This window comes from Sturnus vulgaris, chromosome 3, assembly GCF_052056855.1.
Source record: "Sturnus vulgaris isolate bStuVul1 chromosome 3, bStuVul1.hap1, whole genome shotgun sequence".
NCBI classification, from domain to species: domain Eukaryota; kingdom Metazoa; phylum Chordata; class Aves; order Passeriformes; family Sturnidae; genus Sturnus; species Sturnus vulgaris.
The window spans coordinates 1,238,523-1,264,763 of NC_142245.1; the positions used below are offsets into that span (position 1 = coordinate 1,238,523).

A 26,241-nucleotide genomic window follows, 5' to 3' on the forward strand; every position below is an offset into this window, starting at 1 on the left:
CATGATTAAATTTTTGCATGGACCCTTCACTGTGTAGTAAGTGAAAAATTGAGGGTGATGTATATGGGCTTGTACGTACCTAAATTTGAAAATGGCCTTGTTATTAGAAAAGCTAAAGGAACAGTGATAGCCTGCTTTTATTCTAAAAGTGCTTTTCTGTACTGACATCATAGAAATTTTGGCATCAATTCACTCTTTCATGCCATAAGCATGGCAGAATGCCTCGTAAAATGTAAATTGATAAATTGTTTCTTCCCCTTACTTGCCTAATCTCTCTTTTTGGAGGTTTGGATTCCAGCATAGCATTTTTGTGGTTTATTTTTACTTTACTTTTGTGTCTGTACAATATCCCAATCAATGTTTTTTCTTCTTTTTGGTGCAGAGTTTTCTACCTAAGCTATGTATGAGAAGAAAACTGTCTTAGCATGTATGAATTTTGATGTCAGTAATTGTGATAGGAAATTCTGCTCCTGTCAAACTCCCATTGAAACCAGTGAAATGTCTTACACCAATTATAGGTCTAATCGTGCTGTTAGTTCTATTTTGAGCTAAAAGAGGTTTATGAAATATAAATGGTGAGGAGGGACACTGCAATGACATGGTCTGTAAGCCCTGTGTGTGATGAGTAACCATTGCCACTGGTGTAAGCAGATACAGCCCAAGAGGAAATGACACAGTTGACAGCAATAGCTGCTGAAATTATAAAGGAAGGGTGAGCAAGTGAAATAAAATTTGAATACTGTCGATTTTATACTCAAGCACACAATTAAGTGTCCTAGAGGATTTTGCAGCAGACAGGTTGGTGCCAGGGTAGTCCTGTTCAGTCTGCAGCCATAATAGATTTTCTTGCTTTAAGTTTCTAATAGGCTAAACCAAACTTGACACATAACCCATTTTTTGTCTTACTTTGCTCCTGTTCCTTTACAGCATGAGCCTGCAATGAGTGATTTTCAAAGGGCTCCAACTGAGCAAGTTATGGAAGACAGGCTGGTAACACTAAAAAAAAACTTAAGAGGAGGTTTGAATTCCAGTTGCAGAGTTTTTTTGTTGTTGTTTTTTTTTTTTTGGTTGGTTTGGATTTTGTGAAATAAAAACTCTTTACAGTTTTTATGTTCTGTACGTATGAAGACTATGCTTTTCTGCTTGTAAATTAACCTCTGGAAATGCTGTGGCATATGAGAGATTTGAATGAGGTGGAGAGATGAGAGGACTTGATTTAGGAGAACTGCAGCCATTCACCTGTAAAGGACAATAGAGAAGGTGCTGTGAAAGGAAGGAAGCCTAAAAGAAAACAAAGCTGGTAATAAATCTAGGGTTACTAGCAAGGTTGGGGTAACTGCTGTTGTTACTTAAAATGTGAATTAAAAGCAGAATATAGAAAAAGTTGCCATAGGAATTGATGGTTCTGGCATTACAGGTACAATATTTCACAGTGGTGTGTGGTAATTGTGCAACTGGACAGTCTTTGTAACCCAGTTTTGAGCAGAATGATGCAGGGTTAGATGGGAAGCTCTCAAGTGTGTAATTACTTGCTTGTTAAAATGAAGGCTTGCAATTTAATGATTTCTTTTTGTTCCACTTGTCATGTGAGTTATTTACTTGGAGTCAGTGAGAGATAGCAAGAGTTCTGTCATTCAGTGGTAGTAGGATTTATCTGTTGGAAGACACTGTATTGCATGGCCAGTTTTTATAGTGCTGTGTGTGCAAATAACACCATCTCCTGATTCTGAGGTTTGTCACTCTTAATAGAATTGGGATCAGTGTAACTCTGGGTGGCTGACATCCCATCCTCTTGGTAGAGAGTCACTTTTTCATAATAAAATATGACTTAGGCAAACAACCTGGTTTTCAGGTCCCCTTGGTGGATAAGAGAAAGTTTAGGAGAGAATTAAAGAGTTGAAGGGAAAGTTTATACTGTAGCTGGGTAGGGAAATAAAGGCTCTTGTTAGCAGAGTATACAGAATAAATTTGCCAACAGGGGAGAGCAGAAATCAATGGAAAGTGGAAGAGGGAAAACAATTATTTTGAAGGGAAAAAGAATAAGAGATAGTAACCAAGAAACCTGGGTTTTCAAAGAATTGATCTATCCTTCACATGCTATTAGATCTCATCTTCCAAGGGATATTTGAAGAGACAAAGTATGAACTGCTCCCTTAGACTTGGTTTTCACATGAAAGACATGTTTTGGTTTACAGCAAAGTGAAGACAAACACAGAATTTCTGTGGCTTTTAGCCTCCATGGAGTGCCAGCAGAGGTTTTGTAGATTCCTTGCAGGAGGGTTGGGAAAGGGCCACTGCCTCATACCAGAGGCCAGATCTGCCAAGAAATGCTGAGAACCTGTAACTTGCAGGAAATTGAGATTTTATATGAAAACTTGTGGCAAAGGACTCCTGTAGTGGGTCTAAAGACAGCATTACTGATCAATAAATTTTACCTCTTTTCTTTATGCTCATTTTTTACAGGAAAGCTTGTGGGAAGTTTTGCTGCTGTAAGAGCCCCCTGCTTGATTATTCATTCCACTGGGAGATAACACAGAGATAAGGAGGACTTGTACATTGTCTTTTATCGTTTTAGATTCTACAGTGACACTGATTAGATTGTGCACATTCCACATAACCTGGGGCTTAAATCCCCGTGAAGACCATTAGCATCACTTGATAGTGATTTAAACACAACAAATGTGTCTTGTTACCCTCTCCTGTGTGCCTAGTGAAGCAAATGAAATGTGTTAGCATGAGCAGCAGGTACAGTGAGACCTTGGCCTTGAGCCTAAACCATCCCTTACCTCCAAAGTCTCAGTGATAAGGTTGGATTGCTGCAAATACCCACTAAGGCATAGAGACCAGCTGAGCTCATCTTTCTGAAACAAAAAGCCTTTCAAAGGGAAAATGCCATTTTCAGGAAGGATCACACGAAGGCAAGTGTCTGAGGTGAGATCCTGTCCCCAGTGAGGTCACTTGGAGCTCAGCCATCAGCTTCAGTGGAGCCAGGATGTCATCCTTGGAGGTATTTATCTTAGAGGACTCAAAATTTATGAGTCCCTTAATGCCAATACTGGAGGCTTCAGAAATGAGGTGGTGTGAGATGTTTTGGTGACTCATACTTATTTTTTGGATTATCTGGGAGTATCTGTTGGGTGTGTAGGGCTCCAGCAAGCCAAGAGGAAGAGCCAAACCACAGACTCCTCTGGGCAAATAATCTGCTGTAGCCAAGCAGTGACTGTGCTAAAAGGAGCTAAAGGGCTCTCAGCACTATTCTATAATTTACAAGTTTTCCTAAAGATGACAATTTCTGCAACTCGGGTTTCACTTCAGGTGCATGAATGTGAATGGTATCAACAACAAATCACCAGAGCAGAACCTTAGGCAAGGATTCCCACGGTACAACTCACCTGTGGCAAGCCACTGTGTCTCAGGTAAGTGCCACAAAGCCACAATACCAGTCTGGATTGTAACATCCTCAGTATGTACTGTAGGTGTGATAGAAATCCTATTGAACATAGTTTTTAGATTTTTTTTTTTCCTTAAAAAGTGAGTTGTGACTGATAGCAGCCACACAATGCAATTCTGTGCTGGAGATCTCCCGGCCCTGCTCTTTGTCAGCTTGAGATTTGGTTTAAAGTTGAGATAAAATTGTCCATACTTGAAAATACTTCTACTTTTGGCAGCTAAGAGTAAACTCTTTTGTCTCTGGTATTGTACTGTGGACAGGTGTCAAGGCCCTGGCTGTGAGGAGCAGGATGGGTAGCAGGGAGTGAGGAAAAAAATAAAAAGTGAGGAACAGCCCCACAAGCCCTCCTTTGCAAGAGAGGGTGCAGGATTTATGGATCAGAGAGTAACATTGAGCCTGGGAAGGAGGATATGGGGGAAGGTGGTGTTTTAGTTTGCCTGTGTCTATCATTATCCAAGCCTATTTTAATTAGCCATGCATTAAATTAATTTTCCCCTAGTCGAGTTTGTTTTACCCATGATGGCTCCAGTATCAATTACATCTGCAGCCACGATTCTCTTCAGGATATATCAAAATAGTAAAATTCTGCAGGAAATACTGTTCTAGTAGGTTAATTTTCTCTTGGGCCGGGGGACTGATGTTTTTGGGTCCTGCAGCTTACATGACTTAGTAAAGGAAACACAGAAATGCATGGCTGGAAGAAGGGATGGGGAAGACAGAAAGATTTGCTTTTAGCTGATATTAAATTGGGTATAAAATGGAACTGCTCCCATCATCCCACTCACTGTGATTCTTCATCGTGTTGGATGTAGCTCTTTCTGCTTCCAGTCCTTCCCTGGAAATGACTGCTACAATGCACCATGGATCTTGTTGGGAAAATATTGCTGTGTTTATAAAATTGAATTTGTGGCTGATTTTATAGTCATCAATCCTAGTGAAGTACAATTCTTGATCCGATGAAGAATCAGTTTCTAAAGTTTGGAGGCAGTGAACTCCTCTGGGGAGGGAAGAACAGGTTGGGGCTTGAGGTGATTAATGGTCAGTGTTGTGCCATGATGACCTTTGAAACTAATTATGGGTCTGTGGAGGGGAGGGATATTGTTTCAAACCCCATTTTATTGTATCAATGTGTCATGAAATGTCCAAGAAAGAAAATTTATCCAACTGAAAGACAGTGCCATGGCACAGCAGAGAATGCTGTATGATAGATGATTTGCAAACTGTTGCAATTAAATGACTGCAATTCCATTTATTCCTCAGGGAAAACGATTAATGGATAGAAACTCATTATTTTGAGTATCATCTTTGCACATCAAAAGAATAGTTATTCCTAGATAAGTTTCAAGATCTTGACCAGCATTAGGGAGGTACCTGAATTACAAAAGAACTCAAAAATAAGGAAACACCCAACTAAAACTGATGAACAGAAACCCAGCAAAAGGTCACTGCTAATACCCGAGGGGCAGAAGGCAACTGAATTATGCTCTTCTCCAGTGTGACTTGGACAGAGTTTTAAATTCAGGTATGACCTAATGCCGTTTTCTTTTTTTACTTGTTTTCAGTTTTGAAACTAAGATGCCTTTGCTTTTGCCTTGCTAAAGCATTTTCACTCTAGGTATCTCTAAAGTCACCCAAATTAATTTAAAACAAAGATGCTTTTACTTCTGTGGGGATGCCAAGCCCAGGTCAGGTAGTCAACAGGAACGAGCCCTGCAGAGAATGACATCCAAATGCATTCAGGTGTCTGAAGAAATGGGTAGGCTGTCAGCACTCCCCTGTGCTTTGTCTTCAGACTAGTTCAAATTCCAATCCTTCATCCATGTCACTGCAGCAGAACGAGCCCATGTTAGATGGTCTCACAAATGGCACACACAAAGTGGTAAAAGCCTTCCTTTTACCCCTCCTGCAGAGGTAATGAAGAAAACAAGACCTATTGATTTTGTTTTCCTCCCAAACTGACTTGTACCACTCAGTTTGCCCAAGCCCTGGCCCGAGGATGTGTTACAATGTCTTCCTGTTTGGTGGTTTGGTCTCAGGGTACTGGGAGCACTAAATTCTGTGTCCATCACTCTGATGCTGTTGTCTCTTCTGCATCCCTGCCAAAAATCAGCAGAACAACTTGCCTGGGAATATGCTTGAGATCTCCCCTTTAAAAAAAGTCAGAGGCTCCAAAAATTACATTTTATCTGGTTTTTTAGTAATAATGGTGGTCAGGCTGGCTACTCAGTGTGATTAACTATTCATTCAGAAATCCTAGCTGCAGGTTCTTTCAGGCCAATGTGCTCCTGGATTGTATGTGCATGTCCTTTATTCATGTCCACTTTATGTTCTCTCCACTCTACTCTTTTCATCTTTATTTTTTCTTTCTCCAGCACCATCACTTGTTTCTCTTCAATACTATTAACAGAGGGTCAATAATTAAATTTCCCCTGTGAAATCAATGTGTGTGGCTAGAAAGAACAAGGCAATACATCAAGTTCCTGAATTGAAAGGAGACTGATGAGTCTCTCGAGGATCCATGCCCAAAAAAGCCTTTGTACAGGACTTTTTTCCCAGTTAGGGCTAAAATGTAGGTTGCTGTGAGCTCTGTTGGCACAAATGGAGAAGAAACCAGACATTGATCCAGTGATTATAAAACAGCTTCATTCACAAATTAGAATCTTTTAAGCTGGTGCAAAACTTTTGAATTTTTATTTCTATTTATTTTCACCTCTTTTTTTTTTTTACCTATTTAATTTCTCAGATTTTTCACAACTGGTAAAAATCACCTGCACAGTAATGTAGTGGCAATCTTATACTGAATATCACCTGAACAAGGCACTGCATCCCTGCTGGCAACAGGGGAGATGGTGAAGGGGGCGAAGGATCAATCCCTGGTTTTTGTACTTTCTGGTGAGTTTGTTTTTTCTGCCCTGAAAATTCTCCATCAAAGATGTTGCTTCGTGCAGTCCTTTTTGCAAAGACCAATACAATGTTCATGGAATTTTGCCATGAAAAAATCCTCTATTCATGGCATAAAAGTAGGTACTGTGACTTTTTTGAACAGGGCTTGTAAGCCAAAGACCACGTAAGCCTTTGCATCTTCTTTGCTGAAACCTTTCATGTGGCTGGAAAGAAGATATAAGCCCTTTCCCCTTCCTGGCAACTGATTCTCCTTACCTGAAAATAACAAAAAGGAAAATTCTTTCAAATGAGAGCTGACATCTCCTCCCTATCTTAAATACTCTGATTATTTCTATCTTCCATGCAGATAGGCTGCAAGACCTTGTTAGTCATGTGCCAGTGAGGATACCGAGTACATTTTCTTTCAGTCCATCTTGTCAGGAAAAAAAATGCACCAACTTGACAGCAGACTTTTAAGTTAAGATTAGCTAAAGATAATTTTATTTCTTAGTGAAGCAATGCAGCTCTCAAATCTCCTGTCTGTGCTTGCAAATCCAAAAAAGGGTCACCTGCTGTTGACTCTTTCCTCTTTCTGTCCTCCTGACAGCCTGCTGCTCCTGCATCCCTGCTTTCCTGGTTGCTGTGAGCTGTGGAGTCTTCACAGTGTGCTCGTGGCCTCGGGTTAGGGAAGAGGCCTTAGCTGAGAACTTTGATCCAACTCCAAGGAGATGAGGGGTGGAAGCTCTGTGCCATGCCGTTGTGTCCAGGCTTTGAAGTCTGGGATTAGGCTGGGGGAAGGAAGAAGTCCTGCACGATATATCCTTTTGATGTGAGGCTCTGGTGAGTGATGATGTGAGTTCAGCTCAGGACTTTGAGGCTCCAGCCTGTGCTGAAGGGCTGTGATGAGCCCTTCCTCTCTCCTGGGACAGAACATCCTCACATGAAGGGATGGAGAAATCCTGGGATTCCCCCATTCTGGGCTATAGCTTTGTTGACAGACTTATTTTTCACTCGAGCATAGTAAATAAAGTTTGTCTCCTGCTTGGAGATGATTCATCTCTCATTATGCTTAATAATTCGAATTCCATGCTCGGCTGCTGCTTCCCCCGTGCTCTGCCAAAGCAAGCGGTCTCTGCTCTGCACAGCTCCATCTGTTGGCATTGCTTTGTTATATGGGAAAAAGGCTAAAACCACCATCATCCTTCTCCTCTCCTCCGCTTCAGCAAGAACAGCCTTTTTGCTTGGAATGTGAAAGAGATGATACACAGGGGGCCAGGGGCACCATTTGCTGGGATCTCAAACCAGTCGGGAAAGTTCCTGCATCCCTGGGCTCCCCTGCACCTTCAGCATCCTTCAAAACCAGGAGTGCCCCGTGCCTGCTGAGCATGCTGCAGTGATGGGGACCCGGTGCCCCCACACCATTTATTTTGCTTTTCCAGTCCAAACTTGTCCCTCCAGGCGCAGCAGCAGCTGGCTGGCAGGGGCTGTGCTTGCTGGAAGCAGAGAAAGCTGCAGTGGCTGGAGGTGTGGAATGGCTGTGGCAGCTCCGAGTCCTGCCCTCGCACACAGGCAGCTGGAAGGGAGCTGCAGGAGCAGCTGGATCGCGAGAGAAAAGAGGCAGGAGCCATCCCTGGGAGCTCTGGGAAGGTCTCTGGGCAGAGACGGAGGCAGGAGCTGCTGAGCCTGTGCCGGGGCACCTGCAGACCCCCGGGAGCTGCATCCTCACGGAGAGCTGTGCTCCAAAACCAAGGAGCAGGGTGGCGTGGGGGAATTGCTGGGGAGGAAGTGTGGGACACATATTGAGAGAGTAAGAAAATTACAGCCTGAAAAATATTCCAGGCTGGAGCTTTTCAGCTCTGTTCCCAGCCGATAAGCTAGCCCAGCTCAAGGCTAGGGAGAATTTCTCCCAGGTAATAATTTGGTCAAAATAAAAAGGAATTAATAACAGATAGAACACCTGTTGTGGTACATGACCAGGCCCTGGGAATGGGGTGTCTTCTCTCTGAACCAATCACCTTTTCTCTACTCTTGGAGTTGCGAGTCATGCTATAAAACCAAGCGTGTTTCTGAATAAACTTGTCTCTTTCTTCCTGTCATGAAAGACGACCATGTAGCTGTGCATCTTATTTCTTCCCCGCTTAAAGGGTTAAAACCCCTTTCCACGGCTACATTTGGAGGTCCCACCGAGCGACAAGGAAGCGGTGCCGTGAGTGGCTTGGAGGTTGCCCTGGACGAACACGAGGGATGGCGATCACTGGGAGTGAGGTTTTGCGGGGCAGGGCAGTCACACGGATGAAACCCGTGCTGAGACACGGGCACAGGCTGCCCAGACAGATGTTCCCCATCCCTGGACACATTCAGGGTGAGGCTGGATGGGGCTCTGAGCAGCCTGCTGTGCTGGAAGGTGTCCTTGCTGCATCAGGGGGCTGGAAAGGTCCTTTCCAAGCGCAGCCTCTCCCCGATTCTCCAGCCGGGAGCGCACGGAGCAGGAGCGCGGCAGGTGTCGGGATGCTGCTATGTCAGACCTGGCCACAGGAGGGTACCACAGGCAGGGACACGCAGGGATGAGCAAAGCCACATCCTGCTGCTCCACGGCCTCTCCTGCCCCGCCGCCGCAAGTTTGGGAGCGAAGGTGTGAGCGGGGCAGAGCATCAGCCTGAGGTGGCTCCGCTCATGAGCCCCTGGCTGAGTTTTGTCCCCCGGGCTGCAGGGAATCTGCAGATCTGGTTTTGGGCTGTAAGGCAGGAGCTGGCACAGCAGCCATGCTTCCCACCCTGCCCTGGGGAAGAGCCGAGAGCGAAGCGCTCCGTGCCGAGCTCAGCCCGGGGAGGCTGGAGTTGGACACATCCTCCTTTCTGCTCCCTGGTGCCAGCACTGTCGCTCATCTCCCTGGTGGCTCCAGGCACGCCGGGCTCGGCTCCGGGGCTGGGCTTGAGCACTGCACGGATTCCACCAGGCAGGAATGAGACCGGCATCACCCAGGGCAGCTTCACTCGACCGGAATTGCTGGAGCAATTAAATAAATGAAGGCTGCAAACATGCCCTCAACTAAATAGTTTCTCCTTGTATGGTTTATATGAGTCTCTGCATTAAAAAAACAAACCAAACCAACATTATCTGCCCTCCTGGAAGTGTTGGCTTCTTCCAGCTACTTGTGGTGTAGGCATGAATATGTTTGACATCAAATACTGAATGTTTTCAGTATTGATACCTCATATGTGGCTGGCCATGAAGCAAGAATGGGGCTTTATTAATTTTATTTTTTATATTTTATATATATAAATATACATGTATATTTATCTAAATATTCATTTATCCTCTAATCATGCTTATTATTTGATTTTATAAGGATCTTCCTTTAAGGTGCATCAGATGTTTACCATATCAGAAATCAGTATTCTTTATGACGAGAATAAATGCTCTGATTTTTTGATCGAGGCTTTTTCCCCTCCATAAAAGGAGAAAGCAATCTGCCAGCTAAATAAATGCAATCATTTTGTTTCTCATACTATCAAAAGCAGCATGCAATATGATCCAGCCTCATTTGTGAAGGAACAGTTCTAGTTACACAGATGAAAAATTATACTTAAAAGGCAAAATCAAACAGAACTGTGTGGCTTGTTTGTTTATCTTCAGCTGTGATTGTCCTTTGGAGACTAAAGCCTGGCCTGAAGCTGACATAATACTAAGATAGATTGCTTCCATGGATTTCAGTGGGAGTTTGGATTGGATAATATGATATTGCAAGACTATAAATGCCTCTCAGAAGGACATGAATATAACTTAATTCACGATGGGAAAAGTGGGATATGAACATTGCGGTGACTGCTTCAGTTTCCCAGGTTTCTCTGCCTAGGAAAGATATTCTGCAGATCAGTGTTGAAGATGGCCACTCCCAGAGGAGGATGTGCAAGCAGGATTTGGAGTTTTCCCACCAAGGAGAACAGCTCTGAGTGCTCCATTATCACAGAATCATGGAATGGTTTGGGTTGGAAAGGCCAGCTAGTCTAACCCCTCTGCAGTACATCAGGCTGCTCAAAACCCCATCCAACCTGACCTTAAGTGTTTCCAGGGACGGAGCATCCACAGCTTCTTATGTCTGTGTTTCACTGTAAAAAATTTCTTCCTAATACCTACTCTAAATCAACCCTCCTTCAGTTTAAAAGATACTTTGTCCTATTGAAACTGGACCTGCTGCAAAGTTTATCCCCAGCTTTTAAAAAAAGTCCTTTTAAAGTACTGGAAGGGGCTTGAAGGCTTCCCTGGAGCCACAAATAGCCCCAAATTCTGCTTCTTTGCTGAGCTGTCCCAACCAATTTGCAGCAGCTTTGAGATGTCTTCACAGTTTGAAGCAAAGCTGCTACCAGGGCTTGGGAAATGTGAGTGAGCCTGACTTCAGTTATGGAAAACCTACAAGGCAAAAGTATGGAAAGCTTGCTGGTAAATCATTTACAAGAAAATATCTTGCTCAGCATGGGGTTTGCAGTGAGGGGGTCATTTTAATGACCTGCTTCAAATGTTAATATAAATCATTACTTCCTCACCAGCTCAATCACAGCTGCCTCATGCTCTGCGTGCTCTCCCCTAGAAATGTCACTGGCTCGTGAACATGCTGGAGTTTGGAGCCACGTGGCACCCAGGCACGGAGACAAGGACAGGAAACACGAGGGGCTATCAGGCATCCCAGGGGGGGATGGATGCCCATCCCTGGCTCAGCTCCCAGCAACTCCCAGCTTTCCACAGCATCGTCCACCTCTGCAAAATGCAGGAACTTTGGGAATTTTTGACAGGCTCCAGTAACCTAAGTGAACCCATGTCCCTGGTGCAGAAGCTGGGGCAGTGTTTAGGAGGATATACAAGGCAAGTGTTTGGCTTTGGTTGAGTGATGTCTGTGAGTCAAACTGCATAGCAGAGCTCAGACTCACCTGGGGCAGCCAGCAGAGCTTCCCAACGGAGCCACCCCAGGCAGAATCTCCACAATCTGCATCAAATGGAGGTGCAGGGGTGAGTGCATGGCCAAAGGAATGTGTGTGCATGGCAGGAGGGGGAAAACTCCCTGAACTGCCTCCCCTTGGAAAACAAACACTGAGCCTCTGAAAGGCAACAGCGAGGGAATGCGAGTTCCACATCCACTACTTGGCACTGGATGCACTTGGAGCTGGAAGGAGGCTCTGGGCTGCTCTCACCTGTTTATTTTACACAGAGCAGAGGGGGAGAGAAACCTCAGAATGTCAACAGACAATTGGTAGCTCATTGCTTTATTTCTGCCTTTTGATCATAACTTTAAAAACCAAAAAATGCATGGCATACTCTTTGTCCTTGTTGCCTGTGTGAGAATGTCAGTTCTGTAGGTCATTCAGAGAGATTTTATGGTAACAATATGCAAGTGAAAGCAGTTTCTGCTTTTGATGGATATGTTTAACACAATGATACTTTTGCACTTTAAAAAAATGAGAAGAAAACCTTAATCTCTTCAGTCCACAGTAAGTACAAAAAGCAAAGTCAAAGCGTGCTTAAGGTGTTACCTTTTCTTAACAGAACTATCCTAGCCAAGGAGAGGAAGTTGAGTAAGGCTTCAAAGTAAACGGACAATTTTGGATTCAAGGTGAAGATGGAGTAAGAAGGTGTGGAACACTGTGAATGGGAAAACAAAATCTGTAGCAGACAGAAGCACAACTACCATAAATACAGCTGTAAGATTGCCCAGAGAGGGACTTACCCTGGCTGGGCTGTCCTAGTCCCCACGCAGAAACCAAGACTGGTGTTTGCCAAGTCTGTGTACATCATGTTTTCCTCAGCCTCCTTTCTTTTCCCTCCTTGATGCATGAGTAAGATTTTAATTTTAGCAGAAATTCTGCTAGGCTTTTGTGGGCAGGTTAGGGAAAGGAACCAAAGGATGATATTTTTATTTCTTCATACGAATGCAGGGAAGTTTGTCTGAGCTCAGCTGGCAAGGCCACCATCAGAGAGGTGTCACAAGTCTGGTTCGCATTGGATTTCCCAGGGAAGTTATTGAGAAGAGAATATTTGAGAATGTTTGAAGGCATGGGCAGGCACAGAGCTCAAGCCATTCATGAAGAGTGGTCTGCATGTCAATTTTACACTGGTAGAATCCACCCTGGCTTGTCTGACCATGCACAGAGGTTGGACCGGAGGGTTCCCAGCTCCTGCTGTCATGTGGCTCCATGCAAGCAACACATGTTAAGAAGTATGAAACTCTGCTCATACATTCTGCAGCTTTGATGGGCTGGCATCTGCCTGGTTTGTAAAGGAATCCCACTGACCAGATTAATTCATCCAGAGGCTGAATTTCCTCCACGTTGTGCTTCTTCAATTGTGCTGCCAGGGGCTCTTCTATGAGTGGAACGATGTTTTGGTGGGTTTAACCACAGGGAAACAGGAAACTGAGCTGATCTCACCAGTCCAGACAGGGACCCCAGGCACCCATACCAGTGTCTGGTGTGAAAACAGTGAGAAAATAGGGTTTCTCTTCACTCCCACACCACTGACCTATGCTGGAGTCCAAAAAGCCACCCCTGCCTGCTCTGCTTATTTGTTTGTTCAGCCCTCGTACACCCCTGTTTACTCACCAGCACAAGGGACACTGGCTCATTTGGCAGCCTCTAATGACAGCTTAAGGCTCACCACCCTGTACTAATTCTGTGTTGTTAAAAATACACTTTTTTCCAAATGAGAAGTGGCAGCAAGCAGAGGCAGGGAATGGCCCTTCTCTAGTTCACAGTGTGTTTGCTTTGTCCCACACCTTTGTTTTGGGAGATGCTGTTTTTGTATAAAATGAGTCCAGTACTGTTGAGTCTAACTCAGCTCTTTCTAAGTATGTTTTCTGGGGATTATCATGCTGGCTGAAAAACAAGCTACTTCTCACAGCCAAAAATATGAACTGAAAATGAGCTCAGGAGCCATTGATTGTGAGATAAGCAGCAACTTTTCAACTGAGATTGGCCCCAGTGCTGTAGGATGACAATCACTGGTTGGACACTTCCTGAAATGCAGCAGTGTCAGGAGCTAAGAGTACTAATATTTCTGTGGGGTTTTGAAAGTAATTCTTGTTCTGTTCCATCAGCCACTGTAACAGTGGTAATGACCAATATTTTTCCCTATTGTACCCATTGGTACAAGGGGAAATAACCAGGAGAATAGTCAACGAGCTATTTATAAAGATGTCATGCAATGGACACTCATCTGCTTCTGATGAGTGGGTTTGGCCATCAGCAAAACCATGAAGGATTAGAGGAGAAAATGGTTTTGTGTTTCTTCCTGTACTTTTTACTGTTAATCTACAGCATTTGGTCTGATGCAGTTCCAGCATCTGAGACTCTCCTTGGTTGCTCTCACCTGACTACTGAAGTGGAATGAATGGATGGAAAGGTCCTGCATGACACATTGAATAATCACATTCCCCATGTCCACTCACAAGCAAAATATCTTTTATTTAGCAAAGGATTTTGTGTGCCATTCCCTTCAACATCCCTGCAACTGAACAGTATGCATTATTCATTTTCTGTGGGTTGCAGAAGTAGTGATCATTAATCATTAATCACTAATCTTAATCACTAATCTCACATTTTCAGTCAATGTCTGCTCTATTGGCTTGGTGGCCTTGGAACACTTTGGAAAAACTTGGGAATATTTAGTAAGTTGTTTTTTTAAAAATGGAAATAAATATTGACTTCAGTGGGAATAGACAGACCTTTGTGCTGTCTGAAGCTGATAACCCTTTTCTAAGCTAAACTAACAGGATTTGAACTCCCCTCTCTGGTTTATCTAAGACAGTCAGTTCATGTTGCATCCATGTTGGATAACTCAATCTGCAGCCATCTTTAAAAGTAACTCTTTTATCCATTCAGGTAGGAGTTGGTTAAACCAGGTAGACGTTGCCATTGTGGTGACAAAAAAAAGCAGTGGGGATTTGCCTAGTGAGGGCCCTGCTGTGCTCTGGTGTTCATGCACACTCAGATTTATCAGAAAATAAATGAAAGTGCCTTTTGGTCTTCAGGTTGTAGCATCTTCTCATGCTGGGAGAGGCTTGGGATTTTTGGGATTTGCCTCGTGCCCATAATTATCACTGTACACAGTACAAAGAGTTGTCCTGTGTCTATAACCAGGACTGCCTGTTACCTCTGCTCTTAGGGAATACAGAAGCAGCCAAAGCAGTTGTGGCCAGGTCCCTCAGTGTCACTCACTCTTCTCAGCTGGGACATGGGGCTTTCCACACTGCAGCCTGAGCAGGAGCTGCTGCTCTGTGAGGCCACTGAGCATGTATGCACACATGTCAATTCTATGGTGATCCAGATGCCCTCCTTCAGACAGCTTTCTGAAAAAAAAAAAAAATGACTTCATATAGGAAAGATGTGTTTTTCACGTCTGGCTCTTGAACATTGTTTTTCGGTTACATGGTATTTTCTGTAATTAGCAACAAAAATTCAGGCACAGGAATATAGTGTGTGTTTGTTCCATGAAGAGCTGGGACCATTTTGATATTTCGCAAAAAAAAAAGAAAATTAAAAAAAAAAATGAAAAGCTCATTTAATACCAGCCCAGCTATTTATACCTCTTGCACAAACTTAAACATAACAAAAAGTGCAACATAACTCATGAAGCAAAGGAGCGTCTCTGCCAAGTGTAATATTTGTATTTGGAAACATGGTCTATATTGTATGAAGCAGTAGCCTTCTAACTGCCTCCAAGGTTTCCTTTGGCTGATGTTTATCCAAACAGTCGTGCTCTTCATTCATTTTGATGGCTGGAAGGGAGCTGAGTGTTTTTGCTCAGCCTGTGCCCCGTCCGAGCCCCGCGCTGCCGCTCCTCCTTGGCACGTCGGCAAAGTCTCCTCTTCTGCCTCGGGCTCTGCCCTGTTTCCTGCAGGTCTGTCACGATGGGGATGGGCCACCCATCACCCATCACCCCAGCATTACCCAGCACCCCTGGGTAAAGGAGACACTGCTCTTTGCTGTCATGGCCATGGGTGGCTTGGGCAGACCCAGCGGATGAGGGAGAAGCGCTCGCAGTGGTGTCACCAGGGAGTCTGGAACTGGGGAACATCCATGGGATGCTGCTCTGAAGATGACAGGGCTCAGGTAGAGAGTAGGAATTGTGTCCTCCTTGTGTTCTCCTTGTTTTTAATTCCCCATTTTGTAAAATGTGGGTGCTGCCACATCTCATAGGTGAAGCTGATGTCCTTGCTGTTCTTTCCTGTTTAGAAGAGGTTCAGAGATTCACAAAATACTCTGAGCTGGAAGGGACCCACAAGGATCATGGAATCCAATTCTTAAGTGGGATTGAACTCACAACCCTCATGTTATGAGCCCCATGCTCCAACCAACTGAGCTAATCTCAGGTTTGGAAATATTCCCTAGCTCTTTATTCCCCCTTTTGAGTTCTCTTTTAAAAAGAATAACAATAAAAATAAAAGTAACAATAACAACAGCAACAACAATAACAATAATAATTCATCATCATCATGCTAATCATCATCATCATCATCGTGATTATCATCACAATACAGCACCAAGCTGCACTTAAGCCATACCCCTTGGGTAAGCTGAATTAATTTAGGGACATACAGATTAAGTTAAGTTTATACCTAAATGGCTGAAGCACAGGCTTTCCAAATCCATGCCTTGAAGAGCCCAAGACATCAGGATTTATTTCAAGAAGATTCTTAAGCACAAAGTAATAAGACTTCTGAGAAGGCTGAAGTTAGGATTAAGGTACAGTTACTACACAGAGCAGTGGGAGCAGGGAGCAGGGAAGATGCAAGTCATTCAAATGTGAGTCAAGGGGCATGTTAATAATGGAATATTAGGAACAAACAAAGACCAAGCCTTGTTTTTCCCTCTATTTTCCCCATCTGTCAGTTATATAGCACATTACCATTGCCTCACTGTTCAGGACACTATCACAGCAGCCATTTTTTCATGTGGATGAGTTGTTCCTGAAAAATGCAGCTGGCAAAGACCACTCTTATTTTTCACACAAGGAATGTAGGTCTTCCTGTTCCACATATTTTTCTTCAATGAGCGTAGTTATTGTTGTCACTGGGAGGAAAATCCTCTGTCTGTCTGCTAAAATACTTGAGAGGGGGAGATAAAGCATGAAATCTTTTTGTTGTGGCTGAGGATTTCCTCTGCAAGGCTCCACTTCAGTGATTCACAGCTCTTCTCCAAAAGAAATGCAAAGCTGGGATGGGTATTAATTACAATTTGGGGGCTCCATCCATGGCTGGTGTAACTCAAATATCCACGGGCACCTATGGAGGAGATTCAGGCCAGGTTGGTGATCTGGAGTCAGTGCCACCTTCTCATTCTGCCCTGGGCTCAGGGATGGCTGCTGGATGACATTGGTGCTGAGGGGCATTGCCAGGTGTGGGGTGTAATTTGGGCCTCCCCTTTCAGAGTTTCCAGGGCAAAGCTCAAGCCATTACCTGGAAAACTCTCTTCAAAAGCAGCATGGAGTCTGCTTCTGTGTTTTAGTGCAAGAAAAGATGTGTTTTTTCCACTGATGGAATAATAATGATAAATTTTGGCAGTTTTAGAAAAAAAAAATAAGGGCAAGTGTTCTGATTTTTCTCTAAAGTTAGAGCTATTGTTCATCTGGGCAATTTTTGTGTATGAAATGAAGGCAGAGATCTGTGTTTTGGGGGAGAGCCACACTGTGGATAAGTGCAAAGGAATTCTGCCACAGCTTTGCCATGAATTATATGTTGTCTGAGGGATTTAACAATATCACAAAGTTCATCGAGAACAGGAACACTCATTTTCCTATCTTTTCCTGCCAGCAAAATGAACAAGAGATTGAGCTTCCTTAAAGAAATTCCACCCAGTAGCAGTGCCAGCTCTGTCTTCCTCATGTTCGTGTGCATTTGCTTTGTTCCTGAGTCCCAGATGGATTTCTGAAAATGGCACAGGGTTGCCAAAACGCATCTGAAGACACATATCATCAGTATGCACAAATTGTAAAGAATGCAGCCCCTGGAGCGATGGGTGATTTCATCAAAAGTGACTTTCCAGCTACGCCGAAACCTTTCATGTCTCTTGTGCAATCTGCAGTGCTAAAGCAAACAATTCCAGTGCCAGATTGTCATAAGGATATGAATACTTCAGCTTATTAAAGGGCCACAATCTTATCAAATCAGAGAAGAAATGAAATCTCAAAGAAGGTTCAGCTGCTTTAAATACAACCAGGTAGATGCAACTGATTTCTGGCCCTACAAATAAAATCCCCAAACACCCAAATACTTCTAAACCTCGAAAGGATTTTTAGTCAAAGTGCCAAGATCTACTCGCCAAACCTTTGGTTTCCTGGAGCCCTTGAGCCACATTTTTGGTGCAGTGCTGTGCTTCAGGTGGTGTCAGGGAAGTTTTTCAGTGTCTCACCTGGGAAAGAGTGGGAAGATTTGGGATTTTTGGGACAGCTATACTGCGATTGATATTTTTTTGTTTGCTTGTTTTGGATATGGAAATATGTATAGTCTTAGGTTATGGCAATAATAACAGAGGCAAATGGATTTTGAGTGAGCTGTGGATACTTTTCCAAAGGGTGGGTTGGCAGCATGGGGGTGTGCACTGAACCTGAAACAAGTGCAGGAGTGTGTTGGAGCTGTGGTGCATTGGGACAAAATCATGTCCACAAAAGTGTACCCTGGCAGAGCAAGTCCCATGGGTTTGGGCTCCACATTTCGTGGAAAGTGAGTGAAAATGGGCAAGTGAGAAGAGAGCAAGACAGAAAGTGCAAGGAGCTACAAGATTAAGGGCTTGGATAGTGACAGCCTCCAGCTCCACCAGTGCATGGAGAGAGGGAAGGTGCTGCTCACTGTGTCTGTCACCTGCAGAAAAGAAGAAAGGGAAGAAGAAAGGCAGGAGGACTCTGCAAAAACTTAGTGGTGAGGAAGGCAGCTTGCTGAGGTGTGGAGTAAAACCTCCATCAGTGGAAACTCCTCAAGATACATGGAACAAATCCCTGCTAGAAACACCACCTGACCTGTTTAAGGCAGGATGATGACTGGACCTCCTTGTGAGGGCCACTGGAGCCCAGTTTTTCCCCCACAAGCAGCACTGACTCCTGTAGTGTCTGAAAGAAAGCAGCATCTCAACACAGGGATTTGGATACGGTGTCTGCATTTTCCCCCCTTCTCTCATTTTCCAGGCTTTGGGAACAAATCTTAAATGCTCATCAAGTTTCAAGACAACAAATTAAGTAGGTCACGTCACAGCTTTGCCAGCTGATTTATTTTAAAAGAGTAAAGCAGTGATGAATTCCATACTGCTTCTTTTGGTAAAGGCACCATCTCCTCTACAACTCAATTTACGGTGTTAGAAGGTTGGTATTTTTATGGCACTTCTCTTCAACTTAAAAGGAAATTTTTATGAAAACACTTCAATCACTTTCTTTCTTCTATTTTTTTTCAAAAAACAAATTAGGAAGGTTTTTTTCTGTGTGTGTGTGTGTTCAAAGACAGTGCTTATATTCTGGTTGGAAACTTTTATTCCTCGCTGAGGATTTCAGCTGGATCAGCTTCCTGAATTGAATTGCTGAATGAACACCAGGGTGAAAGCAAAGGCTGGCAGGAGAGAGGCAGTGAGCACATCTGGCTGGAAGCAGGGGGTAAGGAAAAGAGACAGTCTGAGTGAGGAGAACAAAGGGGATCCGACCCCTGGTTGCTTTCCTGAGGGTCTACCTACAGCACCAAAGGCAGTCACAGCCGTGGGATGGGAACTTGTGAGCGATGGCGATGCACAGGAACAGCTGGGCCTGGAGCTGATTTCAAGTTGTAGCTTTTGTTCTCCTTCCAGACCCTGTGGGGATACAGCAGGTTCCTCTCTGAGGTCAGGACATCTCTGCCACGGCAGCAGCAGCAGGTGTTTGCTCCCCCTTTCCTCTCCCCCGGTGCTGCTCCATGGGCATCCCTGTTTTTCCCAAGCACGAGCCTGTCCATCAGCCCCGTGCAGAGGAGAGGCAGGAACCTGTCCTGGCAAGCAGCCCCCTGTCCCACTGTGGCTCCCGTGGTCAGGCAGGTGTTTGATCCCAGCGAAGCTTTGCTGAGCAGAGGGGTCAGGAGAGCAGTGCCCAGCTGGAGCCAGGACGTGCTGCAGCCTTGCTTCCGTGGGCTCTGCACCCTGCTGCCAACTCTGCAAAGGTGTTCTGTGCCAGCAGCTTCTCCTGGGGGAGCTTTAGAAGCTCATCCCCCTTCCCCTCCCTTTCCCATTTCCTAATTTCTCTTTCGAATGGGGCTGGAGGACGTTCTGTCTGCCTGAGTGCTGTCTGGCACCAGCTGGGAGGTGATGGCTGGGGCTGTGTCCCAACCTGTGCCCATCCTAAGGGCTTTGCTGCACCCAAGCAATCCCCTGTGATGGAATACATGTCCCGTGTGCTTCCATCACATGTGTGCTCACACAACTGCCTTTGGGGCTCACCCTTTTGGCTTCTGCAATCGCATTTAATGAACCAAAGGCTGAGGTTTCAGCCCAGAGGGAGCAAAGCCCTCCTGGATGCAGGACAGCATGTCATCTGTGAGTGGCACATTGTGGAGAGGCACTGAGAGCAAATCCTGCACCGTCTGCACTGTCTGCACCCACCCATTCCCTATTCTTAGAAGGATTTTTCTGTGTGCTGCTTTGAAGTGTGGACAGTGTTTAACATGGGCACAAAGTTGTTCTTGCCTTGCACAGCCTGGTGGCCACTCAGTTTCTGTCTAAACCACTGGTGGATATGAGACACAATTACTGGAATCTTCAGAAATATCAGCATTAATACCACTCAGTGTTTCAGTGATCTTTCATAATAGTGCTTATGCTTTTAGAAGTAAGATGGAGCCCCATGGGAAAAGGGATTTGCAGTCAGGTCCCAGTTTTGCCACAGCCCTTCCTCTCTGACTTCAGCCAGGTTAATTCTCTTGGCACTGTGAGTTTTCCTAATATTACTATCATGCTTTAAAAGCTATGAGGGAAATCAGGTAATGAATATTTGTGTAGCTGAGATCCCCAAGAGGGACTTAGAGATGTTTTGTAATGCAGCACAGAAACATTCTGAGCATGGAGAGCCACACCAAGGTATGGCTGTGATCCTGCTGCTTAGGCCTGTCCTGTCCCACTGTGTAGGGGCTGACTATGGCTCATAAGAAGCCTTGCTAGATCACTGATTTTGGTTTTAACTTACTGAGAAAGTCTGTGTTAGCAGAAAGGCCTCAAGTCCTTCCCCATTTTGACTGGAAATCTTGCCAATGGTGGAGGATACGGTTTGGTGGACATGGAGGTATCCAGCTGAAGATTGGACTTGATGATCTTGGAGGTTTTTTCCAACCTTAATGATTCCAGGATTCTGTGAATGATGTCAGGAAGGGCTCTGCTCTAGGCATATTGTTAAGCTAACAGCTTAACCCTGTAAATGTTAGGTTACATGCTGATAACATAAGGAATCTGAGTTACCACGGCCTACAGGCAAGTTCCTCTGCATGGAAGCACAAAAACCTCACCCCTGTGTGTGTGGGATCCCCCAAAACCAGCACAGCCTCCTCTGCTCAGACTTTGAGCCCTTTGTCTGCAGTGCTGGTTACAACTGGACCCTCAAATGGTCCCAGTTAGCTATGGTCTGCTCAGCAGTGATGCCAAGACAACTGATGCTGTTTTCTTCCCAGGAAGAATCTGGAATACCACAAAATGTTCAGTGTCTCACTTCCTACGTTCTCCTCTCTCAAGGAACCCATCTCATCTTTCTTTCCACAATTCTTTCACTGCTGGGGAGTGCAGGTGAGGAGGTCTGGTGGGCTCTCAGCAGATCCCTGCCCAAGGAAGGCACAGGCAGCCCAGATATTGCTGCTTTGGTTTTGTTACAGCCTCTTCTGTGACCACCAACAGCTCTGGAAACTGCCTTCTATTTCCAGTTCATTGCTTCCTAAACCATTTGCTTTGCAAAACTATTGCAGAGGTGGATTCACAAAAGTGCTCCGAGGCCTTGGGTGTGAAATATTGTGACAAAAGAAGGCATTCCAGCTCTTTATTGCATTGCACATTTTAAATCATGGAAAATTGGACTAAAATACAGTAAATTTAGCATAAAAAGGACTGCTTTCCAATTGCCTGTCAGGATCCCTTCAGCCTCATAATTGTTTTCGTGTGAAGCAATGAGTGTAATGCCTGTTGATAGTTGTTTGTTCCCTTGTTGTCTCGAAGTTGCTGGAAGCAATTTACGAGTTACTCTTGCTTAACGTCTAGGAAGAGAAGAGGATGGAAAATGTTTACTTGTTTCTTCTCGGTAAAGAGATGATTTTTGAAACAACAGGTTGGGCTATGGATGATTTGAGCCTTGCTGTTGGCTTTGGGGGTGGAAGGCTCTGGCCCTTTGTGTCCCCACTGCTTGCCACGAACAGAAATGTGGGTGTTCAAGTTCCCTTTGCTGTGCCTGGTGTTTCAATGTCATCTGTGCCACTCCCATCACAGAAAAGGTTATTGTTGAAAGCAACATTACCTGAAGGACAGGATCATTTACTCTTTGATACCATGTGTAGGTACAGAGTGTTTTTTTCCCTCCAGTGTTTGGTGCAGTCCCACTCACTCGATCTGCTCCCCTGCTGGTGGTGCCACTGTCCCTTACTGCCAAACCCAGCGTTTTGCTCACCTTGTGCAAATTTGGAGATGATGTTCAAACGCTTTTTGATCAGTCAGGGTTTGTTTTCACGCCCTGTCTTCCTGCCTGCATGTCAGGATGGGGGTCTGAGCAACCTGTTCTGGGAGTGGCATCCCTGCCCAGGGCAGTGAGGGTGGAATTGGATAATCCCTGAAGTCCCTCCCTATCCAAACCTCTCTGTGATTCTGGGACTGAGGAATGGCATTTGGAACTGCAATGCAGTGAAAGAGTTTCTGAGGGTTTTCTAAACCACAGTCTCCCTTCACAACCTGTTCAGGGATGACAGCTGATGCTGTGGGGAAGATGTGATCATCTCCTGGGGACTGCACAGCTCCCACAGCACCGAAAGCATCACAATTTGTTCTGTTTGACTTCCGGCAGACGGTCTAATTATATGAGAGAACATTGCTCTCCATTTGGTCAGAAGATGTATTCTGAGCTAAGTTTACCTAATGCTTTCCTGATTTGTGTGGTTTTTGCTCTTTTTTCTCCCTGCCTTGAGCTGGACAACAATGTGGTCTTAGTCCAGCAATCAAACATGAAAGAGAGCCCATATGTATAAAGTACCCTCCTCATGCTGGAACTTATCCAGAAGAGACAAATTGCCTTCATACAGGAGGTCTGGATTTGTCTCTCTTCCCAGTAAAAAAAAAGAAAAACCTGGCATGAGAAGTGTCTGGGGATAGGGGCAATGCAGTGGCCATTGCCAGTGATGCTGAGCTGTGCTGCCAGACCCGAGGGCTCAGGGATGCAGTGAGGCCTTTGCAAAGCCAGCACAGGGCAAGTTCGTGGTAGGAGAGGGGCTGTCACTTGTCCCCTGTGCCCCAGGGTTAGCAGCAAACACGTTGGATTAGTGTCTCCTAGAGAAGGCTTTCAAGCCTTTTCTTTGAAATCCACATCTGGCTTGACCTGAAAAACTCAGCCAGTGGGCAGGAAAGCTGGGAGTGCTGGCTCAAAAGGAGCCTGGCAGCACTTGGCATTTTTGGGAGTGAAATGACATGGTGGTAACTGAGCTACAGGGGGTTCACGTTGCTGCTGTTGTTTCCCTTCTAGGTTTTGCTGCCAATGAACCTTTCAAGGTTGGGTAAAATGGGGCTCTGAGCAACCTGGTGCAGTGGAAGTTGTCCCTGCCCATGGCAGGGTGGGTGGAACTAGATGAGCTTTGGGCTCCCTTCCAACCCAAACCATGATTCTCTCTAGAGGGCTCTGGATTTGAAGGTGTTGGAGAGCAGCTCTACATCTGCTGAAAGCATTGGGAAGTTTTGCAGAAGGCAATCTGTGGGAGAAATAGGTGGATATTCTTGGGAAGAAAAGAATTTCACAGTTTCTATTAAATTTGCTCTTCCCTATTCAAGCTCTGTTCAAAAAGACTTGTGCAGCTCATGGTAAAATTGCCAGCCTGGGGGTGTGAGATGAAGCAGATAGTCCTGTGGGATTCCCTGGCCTTGCAGATCTCCTCTTCTAAAGCTGGAATTATCTGTCCTCAGTGACTTAGACATCAAAGCTGGGCTCTCCTTCCATGTGCTCCTTTGGCCCCAGCTCCCTGTGTGTCTGCCTGGGCTCTTCTTCCATCCCAGGACTGAGATTCGGATTGGCAGTGCTGGCTCTTGGACACAGCTGGATCAAAAATCACAGAGCTCTTGGGGCTTCCCACCTTCCCCCTCCCCAGCAGTGCTGAGCAGTCAGGCAGGGAGCAGGGCACTGCTTTCCCTCTGGCTCACAGGCTGAACTTGCACAAACATCCCTGCCTTTCCCACCAGCCCACCCAACCTAGCAATGATGGATGCGGTCGTGTTTGAGGTTGAGTCAGCTTCCTCCCCCACCTCCAGCCTGTGCTGCTCCAGGATTTGTGCCTCCTGGGAAGAGGAGGCCACGTCCCCCTTTCCTGATGGGAAAAGAGCCCCCAGCCAGTGCTATGTTGTGCTGGGAGGGGGCAAAACCCCAGGTGGCTGATATGGGGCTGGGAGAAAGGGGATTGACCTTTGGAGCAGAAGCCACACTAAATTACAGGAGCACTGAGGGCTGTGCCACTATGGGCGAGGGCAAACACAGTTATTTGTCATGGTTAACCACTGCCATGGAGGCAGCTGGAAGCTGTGGCCTCTCCAAGCACGTGGCCATGGGTGCTGTTATCCAGGGAAGTGGCTCAGGAATCCCCTCACACCTACCAGCTGCACCTTTTAATTTGGATTTTTCTGGGATTGTGTACCTAGTGGTGATTTAATATTTGGGGAATGGCTCTGTCAGTGGACAGCCAGGCAAGGGAAATCCTTTCAGCCTGCTTTGGACGTAGACACTGTGTTTTCTTTGCTCAGCTCCTTTTCAAGATTTGCTTTGCTCCTTCTGACTTTCCCCTCTCTGAGACCACTCTCCTTCATGATATCATTGTCCACACGCTGATTTAAGTTGGGATGACCCTTAATGAGGCCACATTGTAACTCAATGCACTGTTCTTTCCTTCTCACACTGGCCAGAGGTTCTTTCCATTCCTGTCATTGCATCCTCTCAACCCGAAGAGACTCCTCCTGTTTCCACACTCTTTCTTGGTGCTTCCCAGGCAGGCTGTAAGACGAGGGATGTGTAGGAGAACTAATTCACTGAATTCAGGGTGTTCAGATGTGGTTACTGCTGCAGGCCAGTAGTGGCAGACCTTGCTGTTTCTCCAAGCTGTCACTTGCAGGTTGTACTGGAATAGCTGGGACATTTGCACATGAGATGGAGCTATGCCTCTGCCTCCTGGTGGGAGCTGGCTCCTGGATGGACATGTCATGCCAGCTGGATCCCCTGTCCTTTTTGGGATAATAGGAACAGCAGCAGTGCTGGAACACTGCTTCAGATTTGCCCTCGTGATTTTTGGCAGGCAGGAGGTGCATGAAGCCGGGCTGCACTGTGGTTAGAAGGTGCTCCCCACGGACTGCTTGATGGTAAACACTGCCAGAGACAGTGGGACACAGGAATCCCTGTGTCTGCATGGTCCAGTTCATTTGCACTTCTCCCATTTCCTTACCCAGCTCAAGGAGCCCTACTCAGGCAGATGGGGCTTTTCCAAGGCCAGCTGTGTCCCAGCTTTGTGTTTCATGGCTGAGTAACACCCCCTCAAGAGCTGCCCCTGGGAAGTGTGGAAAGGGGAATGGCTGCAGCTTGGATTTGGGGACAAAGGAATGGGCTAAGCACAGCAAATGGGTTAAGCACAGCTGTGCAGAGGCAGGAGCCAGCCTGGAATATGGTGCCTGGAGTGGGAACTGGTTCCCAAGCCTTCTCTGCTCCCCAAACTTTCTGACTCACATCCTGTACCCACCACCATGGTGTGCACATGCTGTCCCTTGCTTCAGGCATGTTTCAGAGTCTTAGCAGAGTCCTCCTGAAATCCATAAGTGAAGCACTGTTCCACTTTTTGCTCAGACCCATAATAAACAGCAAGCTCTGACATTTAACACATGTAACACTGTTTGCCCAGTTCTAAAAAGGAAATATTATCTAAGCTCTCTTCTGAAGACCAGAGCCACCCACACTTAGCTGTGTTAGGTTTGGCCAGTTTGACCTGTGCAATATTGCTATCACTTCCAGAATACAACATTCTGAACCCCCTTATAAATTGTGCAATGTACTGAATGAAAAGTTTCTCTGTATGTTTAAAAATCCCACCCCTCCACTCCCAGATCCTTCTTGAGATAGAGAATAAATAAGGAAAAACTTTATAACTCCCTGAACTGATAGAAAATTAGCACAGTCATAAAAGGCGTCTGTGGCTTTAGCAGCGCAGCTGAAAAGGAAAAATGAATAAACCTGCCACTCGTAAAGTAAGAGGCAGAGCTGAAGAATGACTGCTGCCATTTTAGCCTCCTGGCCCTTCTCCCCCCTGTGCAAGTGCAAAAATAGCCTCGTGGCCTGTGCAGGAGGCAAGGAAGTGCTCTGCTCTGGGACTCTTCCTGCAGGCACCGCTCGGCAGCGAACCGCTGCACAGCACATGACTAGAGGATATCCTAAATTAATTTACATAGGCATATAAATATATGCATGTGTGTGTTTTCTGTATGAAATATGAAACCAGTGATTTCTTAGCCAACCCCTTAATTTGTCTGAAACGGCACAGGCATAATGGAAACTGCCCACACATTTTTCCATTAAAAGTTACAAAGGGAAAGAAGCGGGGAATTGGTGATAGAAAAACACCAAGGCTCTCTCAGCTGGCACAGGAATGCCACGGAGCCAGGTGGCAACACACACTCACTCCAGCTTGCTGGGAAAAGTGTCATCTTTATTCT

At 45.3% G+C, this 26,241-nt stretch overlaps 1 long non-coding RNA gene across 2 annotated transcripts; it reads left to right on the plus strand.

Annotated features, from left to right (window-relative positions):
* Nucleotides 1–3,193: 3,193 nt before the first annotated feature.
* Nucleotides 3,194–9,944, plus strand: LOC148224128 (uncharacterized). 2 transcript variants are annotated; one of them, XR_015802046.1, is made up of 5 exons: nucleotides 3,194–3,416; nucleotides 4,712–4,973; nucleotides 6,195–6,343; nucleotides 6,942–7,174; nucleotides 8,512–9,944. It is a non-coding gene; the product is annotated as an uncharacterized LOC148224128 (long non-coding RNA). The 2 variants fall into 2 exon arrangements; XR_015802045.1 differs by lacking the exon at nucleotides 8,512–9,944 and adding an exon at nucleotides 7,793–8,435.
* The last annotated feature ends 16,297 nt before the right edge of the window (nucleotides 9,945–26,241 follow it).